The sequence below is a fragment of the Saccostrea echinata genome, unplaced genomic scaffold (genome assembly GCF_033153115.1).
Source record: "Saccostrea echinata isolate AGI-Se365-2 ecotype Australia unplaced genomic scaffold, CSIRO_AGI_Sech_v1 ptg000015l, whole genome shotgun sequence".
NCBI classification, from domain to species: Eukaryota; Metazoa; Mollusca; class Bivalvia; order Ostreida; family Ostreidae; genus Saccostrea; species Saccostrea echinata.
Genome location: NW_026889764.1, coordinates 1,982,678 through 2,002,841, shown reverse-complemented (window position 1 = coordinate 2,002,841; position 20,164 = coordinate 1,982,678).

Here is a 20,164-nt window from a genome sequence, read left to right as displayed (position 1 = left end):
AGTTTGCAGAAGAAAGAATCATATTACTGATGCAAAATAATGATATGTTTAATTCCTTCAGTTTTTTTTTTCCGCATGCATATGTTTATTCTTTGCAATTCTTTGTACAGACATGTCCGTTAACATTTTTTCTGCGTTTCTAAACTACTGGATCAGCCCATTTGTCTTCTACGAAAGGGGTGACAGAATCATTTCGCGCCAAATGTCACAAGTAAATTATCTTCGAGCGTTTTTCTTTGATTGTTCTATTGAATGGGTATGATAACTTCTATGGAAATAAATAAAGTTTGTTCTTTTAACCTGATTCTTAAGCTTCAGATTTTTTATTGACTGAAAATTTTATCTCATTTTTTAAAAGAACACATTGTATATGGACAGGAACACTAAAGCAGTGGATTCGCAGATTTCTTGATTCAGTCTGTTTTCCACCTTTTCTTTCAATATTACATTTATTAATAATGTACGTTACAAGGTTAGGTTTTTAAAAAGCTAAGAAAGTCAGCCAGTAGCATATTATTTCATGCTTTGTGATGAACAAGGATTTCCTTTTAATACAGTGACAAGAGTGTAGGTCAGTACCCGTAGAGGAATGGGCTTCACTCCCGTAAGGTTCTAGATAAAGAATCGGCAAAATGAAGAAGACATCATGATCTGTACTGGTTTTCATTTCATAAAAAACACGTTATTATAGAAGAAAGCAGAAAGGTCCTGAAATTGATTGAAAGGAAAAACTAAACAATTTTAAAACTGTTCATAAAGATGTATTTTAAACTCATTTATAATGCATGAATATGTTAAGACCATCATCGCGTGAGTTTTGTTGGGGGGGGGGGGGGTATGAGTGTCATGTTTTGGTCTAGATATAAATTTTAAAGGCCATTTACTTTGAGTCCTAGAGTAGCAATGAAGCATTTTTGTCTTAAACGCTTCAAGACAACTCTCTCTGTTAAAACTGTTCACAATTTACTTAGTCGTCGAGAACGACGGAAAACAATTTTTTTTTCCCCAGAATTCCAATTTACGCTAGCTCACTTGCAGTTTCATCCCAACGTGACTAGTCAGCCCCTGGGCTAACCAATAAATGACCAAATAGTGGCATGTCATAGATATTCGTTAATCTGTAGTATTTGGTTATGACATTTGAGAAAGTCAATTGTACATCTTATGTAATAAAGTATCGCAACTATATCGCTCCTTGATGACGGAAACGTTTAGCACCTCTCTTGCTTATACGTTCAATAGATATTGATTGATTACTCAGGCAAGTGTTTTGAAAATCTATTACTTGTAAATATAATATTAAAGAAGTGTATTTCTTTACATATATACATTATCTGCATTTTTATTTCTTACAGAATACGATAACGCACGATATGCATGGATAAACGCAAGATAGGAAACATGAACGATGTACATGTAGGTAAAAAAAAAAAAAGAAAAAAAATGATAAACGCAAACAATGGATAAATTATATCTTCACAATGTCATTTTTATTTATTCTGTCAAACTGCAGAACTTCTTCGGATAAAGGAACGATTTCCATTCATGTATGTTATTTGTATGTATGTACACAGCTGCAAAAGTAAATGATAAAGATATAGAAGATAAAATAATAGAAATATATATGAGGTATGTACAGTATTTATGCTTAGTAAATACTTTGCATGATTTATTAAAATATTATTGAAATCGACCGTAAACGTAATCAAATTCATCCTTAACTATTTATTCCAAGCTCAGTGTTTTAATTTGCGTAAATACATGTATTTTTATACATGTAAGTATATAAATATTGCGATACAACGCATCGTTAAATCTGAATTAGGAGTCTTGTAATAGCCAAGGTTTCAATAAATATTTCGTTCATAAGATGTTCTTACAAACTTTAAAAACGTTTTTGAAAAAAAAAAAAAAAGATAAATGTCTTTTGGGAAAGCAATTTGCACTGAAGTACTGGTAAGTTGATATGTGTGTTTTTAATTATTATTCTTTTAAAAAAAATAGCAGTTGGTTATTACCATCTTCCTGTTGAAGTATTTTACAGTCTTCGGACTATATACTTCCTCTCTTCTGTGACTGGGAGAAAATGCAAGATGGAAAAATTTTTCAATTACTGTAGATACTTTTTTCCACGTGAGATTAATTAACGTTATGTATACGTTCATAAATTTTCCGCGAAAATTAGTCCTAGTCTACTAAAAGGGCATTAAAGGTCTAGTAAGTTTATGCAAGAAATTTAAGTTATTTTCTGAAGCGGAGTGAACAAAAATTATGATTCCGTGGATATATGTCCCAAAGGAAATAAATACATTTACAATATTTCATTGGTTTCGCAAGAGAGACAATTTTCTGGTGATCTAATTTTCGCACGACTTAACAATTTTTCTACATTTTCAATCTTTGAAAAATCGACAAAACGAACAAAAGAAAATTGTAATAAATGAACCTTTATTTTTCTTATAGCAATTGCTGAAAAGTGCATTTTCATTGTAAACAGAAATGTTCTTTATTGCATGCAAACATTTAAATATGTGTTCATTCTTTTTTTTTCTGTTTTGCACTATCTCAATCGCAATTTCTCGGGCCTTTCCGACAGAAAGTGTTTATCCGAACTTTTCGGAAAGGCACAAGAAGATGTGATAGGCACTTAGTCCTGTCCCATAATCCCTTGCACCCCTAAACGAAGAAAAATTTAAGGGATCATAGTACAAGACTAATTGACACTGTATTTGATATAGGTGGGTTATGCATATGGCTGTAAAAAGCTTATTAAGAAATAGAAAGCAGAGAAGTACTCAGGAATGATACGCCTTGTAGCTGTATATCAGTTTACTGTCAAAAGTTGTTGCTAAAGACGGCAACACATTTTTTAAAAAAGCATATACTTGTTTTTTGTTTGTTTGTTTTTTTTTTCATTCAATTTTCCACGTGTTGAATGCTGAGAATAATGGGAAGAGACAGGAGGGGGTCGTGGCTTCATAATTCACACTAAATAATACCCACAAGTGGAAGCTAGGGATGGCTTAAGGACACACGCAACGTAGTTTGAACTTTATTGTCTTTTTCCCTGGAATTGAAGAGTTCCGATACTTAAAGGAACTGTGTGCTACATTTTAATGTCTATATATGCTGTTGTACACTTCTTCTAAAACAAGTTTGGATGAACAAAACATCTATAATATATGTTTAGTAATTTTTGAATATTTTTCTTTGAATTATACAAAAATTTTCATCAATTGATATCTTTTCAAACCCCCTGGTAATGTATGCTGATTTTTTGTCTACGAACATCTGATGGCACTATAATCTTAAATTAAGAATATCTTGAAAAATTATCAGTAGGTAAGGTACGTTGCGTGTGTCCTTAAAACCTGGGAAAAAGTGTTATCTGATAACCATTGAAATTCCATTGCTAACCAGATTGAACTTTAATGAGTTAAATACCATAGATTTATTTATTCTATAATTTATTGCAGATTCCCTATTAATCAAACAAACAACTGATATTATTTTGCTTGACGTTTAATTTGGCGCTTCTGGCCGCGGTGATCAATTTGCTGGGGCTACCACAGGGCTGCCCCACAATCAACAATCAATACAACAAATGTGACGACCCAAATCGGGCGGATCATGCACTGGGTAGGTCACAAGTGCATGAACGTCACCAATTCAATTATAAATCAAGTTCAATCAATAAATCAATAATCAATCAAGTTCAATCAATCAATCATCATTCAATCAATCAATTCAATATCAATCAAGTCAACTGCTTGTCAATTACAAGCCAATGCACAAATTCAAATCCTGAATTTCAATTTACATGTGCAATAGGATAAACAATGGAATGAGCGTAAGAATATGTGTTGCACTCCTCCAGTTGCGTTGAGGTGCGACGGAATACGCAAACACACAGAATTACCACCGCGACATCGGTTGAAGTGGACGCTGTATCAAGCAGGCAGTCATCACGGAATACGTAAACACACAGAATTCACCACCTTGACATAGGCTGATGTGGACGCTGGACCAATCAGGCTGTATTTACGGAATGAGCAAACACACAAAATTCACCATCGGCACATAGGCTGATGTAGGTGCTGGATCAAGCAAGCCGTCCCTACGTACATATAATATCCGAACACACATAATCCACCACCGCGACATAGGCTGTTGTGGAAGCTGGGCGAAGCAGGCAGTCTTCAGCTACAATGACATAACAAAAAGCAGCAGTATTTGTTCTAAAAACAAGAGGAGGGTGGGTGGGTAAAATTTAAAACATTGCCACAATTTAACTCCCAAAAATTTTCCATGACCTTACCGTTTAATCGATTCTTCCAGAAAGGAGGTAGAAAAGAACTTAATATTATTAGACTATATACAAATGGACCTAAATTATCCGGAATGATAGCTTGTGACTAAGGGTGAAAATTTATATTTATCCGAATGTACGTAACTTATCCGGAATAGATAAATATTACAAGGGTTACTGAAATAAACTCACTTATCCGAGACCAGGCTCGTATAAGTGGTATTATTGCAGATTCCCTATTAATCAAACAAACAACTGATATTATTTTGCTTGTTTAATTTGGCGCTTCTGGCCGCGGTGATCAATTTGCTGGGGCTACCACAGGGCTGCCCCACAATCAACAATCAATACAACAAATGTGACGACCCAAATCGGGCGGATCATGCACTGGGTAGGTCACAAGTGCATGAACGTCACCAATTCAATTATAAATCAAGTTCAATCAATAAATCAATAATCAATCAAGTTCAATCAATCAATCATCATTCAATCAATCAATTCAATATCAATCAAGTCAACTGCTTGTCAATTACAAGCCAATGCACAAATTCAAATCCTGAATTTCAATTTACATGTGCAATAGGATAAACAATGGAATGAGCGTAAGAATATGTGTTGCACTCCTCCAGTTGCGTTGAGGTGCGACGGAATACGCCACTTGCAAGGGCCATGAATACTCGTGTCTACCACGAGTAAGAATGGAACTGCAACCGCCACCAAAAGGGAAAAGATAACAAACAGTACTGTTCCAAACCTTTTCAAAAGACCAACAAACAAATGAAATGATACAAGTCTGCAAATAGAGCATAACACTTAAACAATTTAATAAACCTCCTCTCAGTACACACAGTACTTTGATTACTTAAAAAGTGAAAGTGCACAAATTCTCGTGAATGCTTTCTCCGATTTAAAGACGATTACATTTTGTAAAATGCGAATCAATATACCTCCTTCGAGCACGATAAATCTATGTAGAAAACAAACTAAAATCCTTCTAGTAAGCCCAGCTTCTGAGAATATTCCGTGTTTTATGAAATTATCCCCCCCCCCCCCCCCCCATTATAGCTATGATGGACTCGAAGTTTAACATTTCGCTCCTAAAAATAATAACTCAAGTTAAACAATCATTTGACCCCCAAACTGATCTTAATATATTCCTGTTACCTGTAAAGTCTCACAAATTACAATATCGCGTAAAATCAATTCAATTTACGAAAAAGTCCAATCAGGCCAAATCCAAAGTCAAACTTCGCCATCGATACGTCTAATTTGCTTTGAAACTACAAACCTCAATAGTTATACTAAAAATCCAACTTATTTGATTTAAAAAATTTAAAACATTGCCACAATTTAACTCCCAAAAATTTTCCATGACCTTACCGTTTAATCGATTCTTCCAGAAAGGAGGTAGAAAAGAACTTAATATTATTAGACTATATACAAATGGACCTAAATTATCCGGAATGATAGCTTGTGACTAAGGGTGAAAATTTACATTTATCCGAATGTACGTAACTTATCCGGAATAGATAAATATTACAAGGGTTACTGAAATAAACTCACTTATCCGAGACCAGGCTCGTATAAGTGGTAATATTTGTAAACTTTCAATTTAGAAAGCTTTTCGTACCATAGTTACACCATTTCGATATTGTTTGAATGTTAAACAAAAGAATTGCTAGTGTTTATTACGTAAGATTAGACTACAGTTCTAAAAACTTAAATTTAATACGTCCTTCTCCTTCATATGTGTATGAAGCGATTAAAAATTTGCCATTGTTAAATGAACTCGAAATCTTGTTATTGTTTTCCTCTGAAAATGAATTATGTCTGATTGTATGAAACAATGTATAGAAAAATAAAAGTACATAAATTAGTACTTTAAAAATACTTCACCGCAGAATTGACTTGATTTAGTGCATTAGTCATGGAGAGATTAATATCCTTGAATCATGCAAAACGTTTACGAGTTCTCGGTGCCCTTTATGAATTCTTGCATTTATTGGCGAAAAATATCAAACTTTGGGTAAAGGATGTTGTCAACAATTTTAAACTTATGCAATTAATTATCTTGTTAATATCCAATTTTCAAGATGGTTTATTTTTCGTCAAGTCAGCTTTCTTTAGCAGTCCATTTATATGCAAAAGTTGATTGTCAATGTTTTTGTACTCCATGTATTGATTGGATTGTTTAATTTCATATTGCTTTCTTCGTTATTTCGATTTCATTTGCCTCGAGCTATCTGTCCATTCATGGTGCCATACTTCCTAGTAGATCTTGGCGGAAACTGACTCATTTTCATTTAAAGTATCATGACGTAAACTTATTTCAACTACGACGAACTCGGAATGTTTTGAAATTTATATGTTTCAATGTCAAGTTCGAAACCAGAAAAGACGCTAAAGGAGGTTATCTTTCAAGTATTGATGACAAGGAGGAAGTGACAAGATATTATATGAAAGTGTGAAATATAATTTTGGTCAGTTGATGATGATATCCACACAGCTTAGTCTGCAGCTGTATACTAGCTCATCACAAAAACATTTTAAAAATGTTTTTAATCAACATTTTACATACCGTATATCCATTTTTTTCGCGTGTTGCAAATTTTGCGAGAAAAGGGTAGATTTGCACTGTTTTTATTCTGCCTGAGTTATTTTTTGCGATTTAAAAAAAATAATTAATAAAACGGTAACGTTTTTATGGCACACAATAACCGATATAATCTTTGCGTGTTTATTTTTTTGCGAATTAAAAATTATCGCAAAAATGCGAAAAATAGATCATCGCGAAAAAACGGATATATGGTATACATTTTAAAAGAAATGTTTTAATTATATAATTTTTTTTTTTTGTTTTTTAAGAGTCATTCTCTGTAAGCATCAAAATGGGCTGGAAATAGACTCTCACCAATTTTGTTTAAACTTGGTGATATAATTACACTATAAGCCAATTTAAAAAAAATAGTATTGCAAATGATCAATTGGCATTGTTTCCATGGCAACGGGTCAACTATTTTTGCACATATATGGGAAATAACAACAAAAGCATTTCACCCCATTAATATTTATTTGATGAATTTAAATAACTATTATTAATTTTTATCTTTAAAATTATTTGTGAATCGCATTTTCTAAACAAGAAAACTGCAAAAAAAAATTTGGACCTGCCAAGAAATGCAAAGTAAATGTCAAAAAATGCTATTAAAAAGGTGGGGAAAACATAACAGTGTACCCAAAAAACGCAGGCACTGGTGGAATATTTTGAAGCTCCTAATTTTACCCTAAACAATTATTAAGAACATATAAAAAAAATTGGAGTGGTAATATTTGATTTAAGAAAATAAATCAATTGTAAAGTTTGTAAAAATCTCTAAAATTACATACTTTTTCACCAAGAGTTGTTTCCCTTTTCGGAAATCTTCAGCCAAATTTCAAGAAAATGAAAGTGAAAGTAGAGAGCAGAACATGATTCAGAGGAGTTAATTCTGTCTGTTTTAGATATTTTCAGTCACTTTAAACCAACTTTGTAGAGTATTTCGTATTACTCGAAGTTAAATGTTTGGTCAGGCCTTGCTGTGCCTGAGAAATGTATGTGTTTAGACGTGAAAAGCCTGAAAATGGATTTCACCTATTGAAATTCCAAGTGTCTCACGCACCGATGCACTGTATGAACAATAGAAGCATTGGAAACAAAATGTTTATAAGAAAGCAACATCAGTTACATGGATTCCAGAGCTACAATTAAGTTGCGTTTGGTGATAAGACCGTGATGTTGATTTGAAAGATACCTGGCAGTAATAAGATCACTAGGCAAGTATCAAAGTACAGAAATCTGTAAAAAATATTTACCTTTGTCAATATTTACTCTTAACTCATGCATGTTTGTTAATTATAAGTAAATTAATTAATAACAGTGTATGAATATCTATAAGAAAGAAACATCAAAGTATTCGAGAAACATCAATGACATGGAATTCAATTATTAAAAAATTAATAATCGACAAGTTTTCAAACTACATATAATAATAAATATCTGTTGTTGAAAAGTATGTTAACCATACAGCATACATGATAAAATCTACATTGGTTTCAAAGTTACATCAAATTTCAGTGTGTGTTTGCATAGTGGGATGGTTTTTACATGTTGATCCAGGTAGAATGTAAAGTTTAACATAAAACCATCACATTGCTAAACAAAACACAACATTGGGCTTATTTTTTTTTTTGCAGGAATTGTAGGTTTCAGTGTGTTCAGGGCTTAATTTTGTTTGTTTGGATTTTTTTTTTTTTTGGGGGGGGGGGGGTGTCATGTGCTATTTCATTTAAAGGCAGAGATTTTTTACCGGGTGGTAAATTTCAGGTGAGGGAGGGGCTTATTTTGTGCAGGTGTGAATGCCTTGAGGGCTAGCAGTCTACTTGTGGTCATTTGTCTCCTAATCCCTATACACAGGAAGTGATTTAATACACAGTAGAGCACCCAAGAAGTCAAACTTTACCTTTGTTGGGATTTTGAGATGTTTTTAAATTAGAAATAAAAAGTTGTAAATAAAATTTAATCTCAATATTTTTTTAATTAATTTATTGAATGTGTCAAAGCATCCCCATCCATTAAAAAAATATTATTATTCAAATTATTTGTTGAGCTTTGAAAAAAAAGTTATACCAAATTTTGATATATATTATCATAAAGAATATCATAATTATTTCAAATACTAAAGGTGTGTATGAATATATATTATCAAGCTAAAAATTTCATAGTAATATAGCTTCTCTATTGTTTATACCATGTGTGCTAAATATCAAAGGATCAAAAGTTAATTTGAAGGTCACCACAAGTGCCAAACAAAGTGTACAGGGCATACACAAGGACTTATAAGTAGATGTCAATCAAGTTCTAGCATCCAATGATGTACCTTTATGCACTTGATTGACAGGGGTACGCAGACCAAGTATTTTTGCAGGTGGTGCTTAAAATCTCTGCCTTTAAGAACTAATTATATAAAATTGGAAAAACTTTGAAATTTGAAATTTGTTTTATAATCTCTAATTACATTACATAATTTCAACTACACATTAAGAAAGTTTAAAATATAGAAAGAAATTTTCATTATTAAAACAGTACTACTTCACACTTGATAGAATTCTGTAATATTTAATAAATGGAATTTAATTAATGAGATATCCTTAAAAAAATTGATATAAAGAATCCAAATATATTTTTTTGTATCTCGGTAATGCAAAGGCTGAAATGTTCGTTTTAACTTCAAATAATCTGGTGTATAGAGTGTAGTGAAGATTTGCTTTTGTTTAAAATATGGAGAAGAAAGGGGAATGATTGAAGCTATATTTTTTATTCATTAAATTGATGCATGCAGTTGTCAATGTATGATGCGACTGTTGCCCCTGACTTTGTTTTGGGAGAACAGAAGGGATCTTACTGCATATTATTTTTATATGAGGTTGAGGGGGTGGGGGACTTAATCATATCTCATGCATTATTTGCATTTAATGACTCTTGGTTTTTTTTTTTTTTTTCTTCTTTTTTTAAAAAGAATTTATGTATGTAAATGCTAATTGATCTATATGTTGTTGTTGTTTTTTTTTTTTTAGGAAACAATGCACAAAAGTGCTGGAATACTATTTGGAACTGAGAAATTTATTCTTAATATGGTGATTTACAGAGAAATAATCAAAACCGAGAAAAAATTTGCAATGACATTATGTGATTGCACATGTCAACTGAAATCATCTGAAAATGCTGAATCAGGACAGATGAAAAGAGAGATTTTTTTTTATATATTGAAGATTCACAAAATAAATTTTTTCATGAAATTATGCAACCATTATTGACAATAAGCATAATAGGGATGCTACTTGATGCCTAATTAGAAGTGAAAGATGTTTTAGTTGTACATGTTGGTATTAAGTGGTCAACTAAACAGAATATTTACTCAGTGAAATTTCATGATTTGTCAACTAGAGCAAAATATGAATTTATAAGTTTGTCAGATGTTAATACAGGTTTTTGTTGTTGTTGATCTAATGGAGTATGACAAGACTTGTTTTAAAAATCTTTGGGTAGACAGAGTAATTTTTCATTAAAGTCAGCATTTCATATTGTTCTGTTTCTTGTTTCTTGGCATGCCAGCAAGAATATGTAGTTCTCTTTAAATTAACTTTAATAATTTTAACTAAGGCTAAAAAAAAAATAATTAGTCTTGTTTCCTGTTACCCGTCCGACCCCCTTTTTTTGCGCCCGACCCTAAAGTTGTATTAGTTCATATCCAAAGAAAAAAAAAGTTGGAAAAAAATAAAATAAACTAATTTTCCTACCTATCTACTCAATTTTTTTCAGGCTGGTAGCAGGAAACAAGACTGTTATTATTATTATTTTTTTTTTGGCCTAAAATCAAAATACATGTACAATATGTCTCTAAAAAGACTAAGACCGCGGAACATTAACTGGCAAATTTGGAAATATACAGCTTACGTCTTTTCCATCTGTTACAGTGAAAACATTTAATGATGGACAATGGAATGGGCGGGTACAAGTCGGCTCGGACGTCCGAGAAAACATAGGATTGTAATTCTAGTTTGAAAATTATTTTCAATCCACCTGAGCTGTCTTCAAACGCAGAGTGTGAATGTATGATCCAAAAGACAAATAATTTCAATGCCCAAATACATGTTGTTAGAAATTCATATTTATCATTGTTTATATGAGTTTTTAGCCTATAATTTTAAGAACACGTAAAAGTCATCGAAGACAGAGCTTATTTATTCAGGGGATGATGGCTATTTGATTCTAGAGAGGGGGGGGGGGGGTAAAAATTGTCGAGTAAGATCATGCTCTCAAATGACAAAATATATTTATTTCTAGGATGACAAGAGGTATTTTCTTATTTTCTTTAGTTTTGTCTTCACTGAAAAATGTTTGACAATCAAAAACAGGAAGGGGTTGTCCAAACTAAAAAAACTTTCTTTTTTATTTCCAAGATCGTTCAGCACCCCCCCCCCCCCTTCCCCCAACACATGCATGCGCATACCTAACAGAAATCAAATCTTTGTCCCTTTATATTTCATTAAAAATACTGGTTGGAAATTCTGATTTATATTTTTAAACTTCAAAATATTCCGAAATTGAAATTATTTGTCTTCTGGGTCAATCAGTAACTCATTGCCTTCTAGCGCAGCTGAGGTGGATTGAAAATGATTTTCAAACTAGAATTTCAATCCAATGTTTTCTCGGACGTCCGTGTCGACTTGTAACCGCCCATTCCATTGTCCATCATTAAATGTTTTGATTGTAACAGATGGAAAAGACGTAAGCTGTATATTTCCAAATTTGCTAGTTAATGTTCCGCGGTCTTACTAGTTTATTATTATAATAAAAAAGAGAAAATTAACTCCTTGACTCAAAATTTTGCTTCTTATAAATAAAATGATTCTTGATTTAGTTTACTCATGTACCGAGTTTTATTGTAGTCTGACTAAACCTGCAGGGAGGGTAGTCTCTGGCCAGTAGAAAAATAGATCAGGATAGGTCAAAGTCATGAGTAATGATTTCAGAGTGGAACATTAGCATAGTCAAAGTTCTGTCTTCAAGTTGTATGAAATTCGAGGTCGCAAGGTCAATGCAAAATCAGGTCAAGGTCAATGTCAGAGTCAATGAGTATAATCAACATTAGTAAATGTAATAGCAATGCAATGAATAGGGAGGGTCAACATCACAAAATCTTGAAATGTTTGAATTGTGATTATCAAAATTTATTGAATCAGTGTATGATGATAGACAATTATATCTTCAACAGTTTCTTTTTACATGAGCAAAAAAGTAAACTGATGGAGGACAGAAAGGAGAATGGAACAACAAAGATGAACATGACAAATTATATACTACCGGGTAGTAATTTGTCATGTGAATCCTTGGTTGTTCCATTCTCCTTACTGCCGTCCATCAAAAAAGGAGAATGGAACAACCAATGATGCACATGACAAATTATATAACTTGTCATGTGCATCTTTGGTTGTTCCATTCACCTTTCTGCCCTCCATCCCTAAGCATATTTTTATGGAAAAATATGAGGCACATAAGATTGATTTTCAATGGGGGGGGGGGGGGGGTGTCACACTATATATATACAACTGCAAAAAAGGAAGGGAAAGGGAATTTCCATTAAATTTCATATGGGCAGTTATTGCTTAAACATCCATTTATTATTTGTTTCCATGGAAACAACATAGTGCAAAACCACTCCTGTTGCAGTAATTTTGATACATTTGTATTTTACCAATTGTGTTCGTCCATTTATGTGAGGGTAAGTGCATGATTAGAAGTTGATCAAGCACTGAGTCTCTAGTTTTGTATTTGGATAATATCAATATAATAGTGACTCTTCCTGAACTATGATAAATTAAATGTGGTTGCCAAAGCAACTGTTTTTTTTTTTAAATGAATTTCTTTTTTAATGCAAGTGAAATGACAAGGTTAATTAGCATGATTTATTTTATTGAAGAAGAAACATTACATTCAACGATGTGTACATTGATAATATAAATAATAATAGGGATTGTTCCTGAACTATTTGGTTGCCATAGCAACTGTTTTTTTTTAATTATGGATTTCTTTAAGTGAAATGATAAAGTTGATTCATTTAATTTATTTATTGATTCAGACGAAGAATAAATAATGCAATGTGGCTATGGTGTTATTTTATATTGTTAATATCAATGATTATTTGAATAGTTCCTGAACTATTTGGTTGCCATAGCAACGTAGTTTTTTTATTTTATATTTCTATTTTGTTTAAATGTTAAGTGAAATGAAAAGGTAAATTAGTGAGATATTTTTTCATTAGTGATTTAATTAAAGCAGAAATGTTTAAAAAAAAAATCAGTCAAATGTAGAATCTACAAATTAATCCAAATTCTCCATAGCAACCATTTTTGTTTTCATTTTATTTTATTTTAAGAAATATTACTAATTAAAAATTTTATATTTTGTTGAGTATTGAATGAACTTTTACATGATGGTGGTCATTTGCTATGGAGTGCCTGCATTTTCCTGCTATTATTTGTAGAAAATGCCCAAAATCTGCATTTTTAAAAATTTGTTTAATTTGTAAAAATTGACACTTTTCATTGAAAGATCACTCATTCATGACCAACTACTGAATTAATACACTAATTGCGGTAGTTACTCCTATAAATAATACATCAGAATAGATAACTGTTAATCCTGTGTGAAATGTGTAGAAAATAAAAAATTAAGATGAAGTTGGTATAATTTTAGTAGAATGCTGCTCATTTATGAGCTAAAAATGGCAGTTTCGGTAACCATGGCAACCGTACTCAAATTTGTCTGTTGACCCCAAATATGATCTATACATGGTGTTTCTACATTACATGCAAAATATCAGCTAAATCTGTAATGTACCAACTTTTTTCTAAATTCTTTGATGCTTACAGAGAATGACTCTTAAAACGTTTCAAAAAAAAAAATTCAGCAAATGTTATCAGAACGTTTTCTCAAAATGTTAAAAAAAATCATTTCTCAAAATAATTTAAATCATGTGATTTCGTATGGTTCTTTAAACGTTTTTAAAACATGTTTGCAAAATGTTTCAGCAAATGTTATCAGAACTTTACCTTAAAATGTTGACATAACATTTGCGAAAATGTTTTATTCACCTGATTTTGAATGTTTTTTTAAAACATTTAACCCAAACATTGTAATAACATTTTTTTTTCTGAAATGATACTAAACGTTTTCATTAAATGATATGAAATCATCATTTTGTATGATTTTAAAAATGCTTTAAATTCATATTTTTCATAATTATAACTTTTGAAAAGTGAATCACAACTGAATGGATTCATATTTTTAAAAAGAATGAATCTTCATAACACTGCTTTCTCGCCCTTTTAAAATGTAGAATTTTACCTTTTCAAATCAGAACATTGTTATATTATAGCTAAAGTCTTCAAGCATAGTCTGTATAGATACTCATAAAAGATTTTTCTGGGAAAGAGACTTTCAATATATACATTATATCGATTAAATAAAATCGTATACTTCACTGTAAAATCCCGGTTTCGCCATTACAGCTTTGTAGGTCATTGTATTATTTGAATATATTGAGAAGGCGGAGCGTCTATCAAGCGTGCGATTAGTATGAATACATTAGCTTGTGTTCGAGGTGTACTAAGTTTTATGATTAACTGACACCTAAAAAGCCCTTTTTCATGCTAAAGACCGACAAAATATAAGCATACATTTTTAATTTGGCTGGCTTAATTTTGATTTTTTTTCTGCTTAACTTACGAGTCGTATTTGAAATGATTTACTAGAAATTCGTTAAATTCTTAATACATTAAATACACAGTGGAATTTGGAAACAACGTATAACGAATGACACACTATTTTTCATACTTTAAAAAAAAAACTTTTTTTTTTTAAATAGAGATAATTAATCCATTCAAGCTTATTACATAGTTAGAAATTTTTCATACATATATATAATTTTGCAAAATCCGAGTGCTACAACAAATACACGTAGGCGGTTGAATTATGATATAAAACAACGCTCGGTGTATAAAAAACAGATAGTAAAGAAAGTGAAAATTTAAACGTTAATTAAACGTCAGTTTAACGTCAGTATCATCGCTGGTGGATAAAGAAACATCAGTGTCAGTGTACTTTGTACAGTCCAAATTGCATTGTTTCAAAAATCCTGTTTATTCATGCCAGACAAGTTAATATGATCTTCCTCATTTAGGAATTCATTAATTGTCGAAATCCACTCCTGTACTTTTTGATAGTAAGATAAATAATAAATCACTCCGAGGTATTTTCAACGCCCTTTTTCATTCGACTGATTTTTTTTTACTAATATCTACGTTGATCGGACATGTGAAAGGGTCATACAAATGCATGTTCTTGCTTTTAAACATTATGATTTAAAAATACCTGCGAACATGAACTTTTTTTACATGATCTGCAAAAAAAAAAAAAATAAAATAAAAAAAAAATAAAAAAATTAAAAAAAAAATTGTGAAATTTTGTGCCGATGTAAAAATTTATAGCATTTGCTTCAGAAGAAACCCGTAGCTTCCCTCTATTCAAATTAGGGGTGCTTTTTGTGCAGATGTATTTATCCAGTGACTTTTCATCCGATACACAGGTTTTTTGAGCGCTCCGTACTTCAATTTCTTTCCCTGAAGGTTTCTTCTATTGGAAGTATGCATTTGTGCACTTGTAACAAGCAATTTATTTTTCTAAAGATATGATTAATTGGTGTTTTTCAAATAACGGACTATAAAATTAATGAAAGTTTTAACTGAAAAAAATCTTTCATGTCTTCCAAGTCAATGAACGGAGCACTGATATATATTTAGGGACAAGGACAAATGTATAATATGTACCCACAGTAATTTGAAAATTAAAATTCTGTATTAATGAGACACAAGCATTAAGTGCAAGCTATATGTTACAGGCCTTCAAAATAAATTAATATATACCGGAAAAAAACAAAACAAAATCGACTGAAAATCTTAACACATCTTAAGCATAAAAAGTTTTCTCCCAGAATTTTAATTACCCATTTGAAAAATGATTTGACCATCGATAGCTCGCAGACACAATGTCGCATAGGTGTGCTCAACGCGTGGAAGTGAATAGATCTGAGTCACGTGTTCAGTGCTTTGTTATTCATGAGGTCAAAGACGGGTTGAAATTTGTAAACAAGGTGCCTTTACTATGGAGACAAGCAACAGTGATTTTGCACCTTTTTGGAAAATAGCAAATGAGCGCAAGACTGTTTCAATTTCTTTCATGAATGTAAATGACTAGTATAACTCTTTACATTGACCATATTTACGATAACTTGAAACATCCATGCGCTCATATAAATAATGGGCTTGCAAAATGGGGGTGTGGCCTAAAGTCTATGAGAAATCGATGTAAACAACATACCCCTGCTATATTAATCAGATAAAAACCTAATTACAGCGCAAGGAAGTAAAAATTGAAATTGAAATTAATAAACTACAATGTTTGATGGAAAGATTGAGGCAAAAATATGTAGAAAATCTTTTATTTATTTTTTTGTAAATTATCGGGGGGCCGAATTTGGACGTTTAAACGATTCATCCTTTTAGACAGAGCCTTATTCAATAAGCAAAACAAATTTACGTTCCAGTCTTGATAAAAGGTCTGAGTTATTTTGTTTTAACCCACCAGGTATTTCTAAAGAAGAAAGAAAAATAAATCCACTATCCATTCATAAATATTAGTACAACAGAATCAAAGAAATCCTTCCTACTTAAAAGAATAAACAGGCCTAGGTCACTATTATCATTTAACGATGTATTTACATACGGATTTCCACAGAGTGGCGGGTCTATAAATCGAATCAAAAATGACTTGTGAATTTTATTTCCTACAAAATTATTTTTTCTTCGAAATTTATATATTTGATGTCAAAATAAAAATACAAAGATTAATGTATGATTTACATGTATTTATGAAGATACATATTTCAAGATTATTGGAAAATATTCTGCAAATACAAAGTTAAATATGGCAATCTGTATAAAAGTAGTATTTAGATGTAGATACAACATCTTACTATTCAGAAGATTTTACCCTTTTGCTACATTCATGTATATATTGTTACGTAATGAAATATAGCAGTTTTTGGAGGTCCGTGTTTGTCCTGCTGTTGATGTGCATAGTTTGAATGGACTTTTGAACTTGAATACTGTTCGTTATCTCCGTATTTCATAAGAATGCAGGTATAAACATGTAAAACCAATGCCAATCAACTATACCAAAATATGAACACTTTCTTAATGATTTACCAATTGATCATTAATGAAACATTTTATTGAAAAAAACAAAGACAAAAGAGCGACTAACCTTCAAGTTTTGACCTCCTTTCTTTAGCCCGTACTATTTAGTTAATCAAAACCCCGTTATAATTTTAAGCTACAGAATCTACATTGGTATGGTTAGTCCGAAATATCTGACGTTTTCCTGGCTTTTTTACTATTTTTATATTTTACATGCCATGAAAACGTCAGAACCGGCGCCATTACGAAAACTGGGAATTCGCCGCCTCCAACCAGAGGCGGCATTCTCGGGTTAGTTTAGTTTAAGAAGTATTTTATTCATGATATACATAATGTATATACAATGAATATGGATTGAACAGCAGGCAAAATGGCCTATATAAGTTCTCTCCATTAAAGATCAAGGTACAAATCATGAAATGTTACAATAATATATATCATAACTTTTACAAAAACATGTATTTTAGACTAATTTTTAAGGAGGATACAATGTACAAAATTGAAAAAAGAGGGGAATTGAACAATAAGGTGGAATAATGAAAGGAAAGAGAGAGAGAGAGGGAGAGAAAAAAAAAGAGGGTGGGGATAACGGAAAAGGGGAAGAGGCTCAGAGCCATATATGTATATGTACTTTCAGTGTACATGCTGCACATTAATGCTTATTACATTTTCACATTCTAAAATCTTTTAGTATTTTTTATAAAATTATGAACTTGATCAAATAATAACAAATTTTCTTTAAGAGATAGACAATCATAACCAGACAATACAATATTGATATCTCTTGGTATGTCATGATCAATCATATATGTAATCAAAGAGTTCCTGGCAAGATCATAACATGGGCATTGAAAGAAAAAATGAACAGAATCTTCAAAAGAATAACCACATTTTAAGCATTTAGGTGAACCAACTAAGTTATGATTAAACAAATCTGCATTAAGATTACTTGACAAGTTTCTCAACTGACAGTGGAATATATTTAATTTCCTTTGTCCATAATTGTATAATTTTGATTTTATTTTATCATCAAGATTTCTATTTTGAATACTTTGTTTGAATTTAGCTACACTTGTTGCAGATTTCGTGCTATCTGGCAAATCATTCCATAACTTAATTGTAGATGGTAAAAAACTATTATAATATGCAACTGTTCTAGTGATTGGTATGTGATACAAATTACTATTGCGTAAAGCATAATTGTGTGAAACAGGTAGACACTGTTTAACCATATCATGCAAATATTCAGGTGTATATTTATTAAGTATTTTGTACATAAGTGTAAGCTTGTGTTTAGTTCTTCTTTCACTCAGTGTTTCCCATCCTAATTCTTTATATAAATTTTGTTTCGAAGAATTGCGCCTTAGTCCAGTAATGATACGCCCAGCCTCTACTTGTACACTTTCTAATAGATTACTCTGCTCCTGTGTACAATTATCCCACACTACATTACCATATTCTAAAATAGGTCTAATGAATGCAATATAAATTTTAATAAGGGAATCCCTGTTTAGTTTATATTTGAGTGTGCGAAGAACATTTAAACGTTGGCATGCTTTGTCATATATTTTGGAGATATGTTCGGACCAACCGCCATTGGATTGCATTATAAGTCCAAGGTGACAATGACTTTGTTTCTGTTCTATGTAGTTATGTGTGTGACCAAATGAAATTTGTGGATGTGATTTATTTGACCGTGTAAAATTAACATTTACAGTTTTATTAGGGTTAAAATCCACCATCCATTGTCTGGACCATTGTTTAATTTTTTCCAAGTCATCTATTAAAGAGAGGGTAGGAGCTAGTGTATCAGAGTCTACAATAACAAACAAAGAAGTATCATCTGCAAATAACCTAATTTGATTTTCTAAATTTACAGTTATGTCATTGATATATACTAAGAAGAGAAATGGTCCTAATACAGAGCCTTGTGGAACACCTGCATTTATACTTTCTCTAACTGAGGAGTACCCTTCTAATAAAACTTATTGTTCACGATCAGTAAGATAATTTTCAATCCAGTCCAATAAATTTCCTACAATACCATTTTGCTTAAGCTTATATAATAATCCATTATGCCAGACCCTGTCAAATGCCTTTGATATATCACAGAATACAAATCTTACATCTTTACCCTGGTCTAAACTGCTTATAATAGTATTGTATATCTCTAGAAGTTGATTTACAGTGGAGTCTCCAGGTTGGAATCCAGACTGATTTTTAGATAGAAGATTATGCTCTAGCATATAGTTGTAAAGATATTTAAATATAATTTTTTCCATAATCTTGCAAAGAATGCTTGTTAAAGCAATTGGCCTGTAGTTTCCTGGCTCTTCAGGACTCCCTTTATTTTTATAGACTGGTGTAATATTTGAGAGTTTCCATATATGAGGAAGCTGTTTATTGGTTAATGATGCATTAAACAATTTTGCTAAGGGTGCAGTAATTGAAGGAATTATATTTTTTAGTATATGTGGAGAAATTTCATCAGGTCCAGGGGGTTTAGATGGGTTGATATTTTTTAATTGATCCTCCACATCTTGGGGTGTGATATGAATTGTGTTTATTGAATATGGTGGACCTGGCCCTTGTGGAGGTAATTGGGGTTCTGTGCTAACATCAATATGTGATATTTCTGCAAAGTGTTTATTGAGTATATTAGCTTTATCAATAGGGTGTATAAAAATTCTACCACTGGATTTTATTGGTGGGGGTTTAATATGTTTTTTAGAGAATTTAGTAATAGACTTTACAATTCGCCACCATTTCCCAGGTGGAATTGTTCTATCTAATATTTGTGAAGTAATTTTTTCTTTATAGACCTGTTTTGATTTACGTACCATACTTATTACTTCATTTCTTAAATGACGGTATTTACTCCACTGGTATTCGTTATTATTTTGTTTTGCCTTGTAATGTACTCTATTTCTTTGTCGCATCTTACATCTGATAGCACTTGTCATAAATGGTTTATCTGAAGGTCGAATGGTCACTACTTTT